Raw genomic sequence first — 372 nt, 5'->3', positions numbered from 1 at the left:
TGGAGCAGATTTAACCATCAGCCCCATGTCTAGTCCTCAACAACAGTCTCCCAAGGACGGCCAATCATGGAGTTTTGCTGGAGAAGCATCCACTGGCCAGCCCCTGCTGTGCCTGCAGCCCTGCACAAAGGCAGGAGCCAGAGCACCCTCCTGTCTATCTGGAGAACAAGGACAGCTTGGGCAGCACCTGCAGAGATGCAGAAGATATGCCTGGAGCATTATGGAATGTGCATCACACAGAGAATCATCTGGTTGGAAGAGACCTTTAAGATCAACAAGTCCAACTGCTCACTCTGCACTGCCAGGGTCCCTAAACCATGTCCCTCAGCAGCACCTCCACACGGCTGGGAAACCCCTCCAGGGATGGGGACT

At 54.6% G+C, this 372-nt stretch overlaps 1 protein-coding gene across 1 annotated transcript in view; it reads right to left on the bottom strand.

The window, feature by feature from the left end:
- CACNA1S (calcium channel, voltage-dependent, L type, alpha 1S subunit) overlaps positions 1–372 on the bottom strand; it is a gene marked incomplete at its 5' end in the record, with an annotated part of 34,977 nt that overhangs the window by 31,157 nt on the left and 3,448 nt on the right. The window lies entirely within an intron of this gene.

The sequence above is a fragment of the Buceros rhinoceros genome, unplaced genomic scaffold, assembly GCF_000710305.1.
Source record: "Buceros rhinoceros silvestris isolate BGI_N320 unplaced genomic scaffold, ASM71030v1 scaffold21000, whole genome shotgun sequence".
NCBI lineage: Eukaryota > Metazoa > Chordata > Aves > Bucerotiformes > Bucerotidae > Buceros > Buceros rhinoceros.
This window is presented reverse-complemented; position numbering and strand designations above follow the sequence as displayed.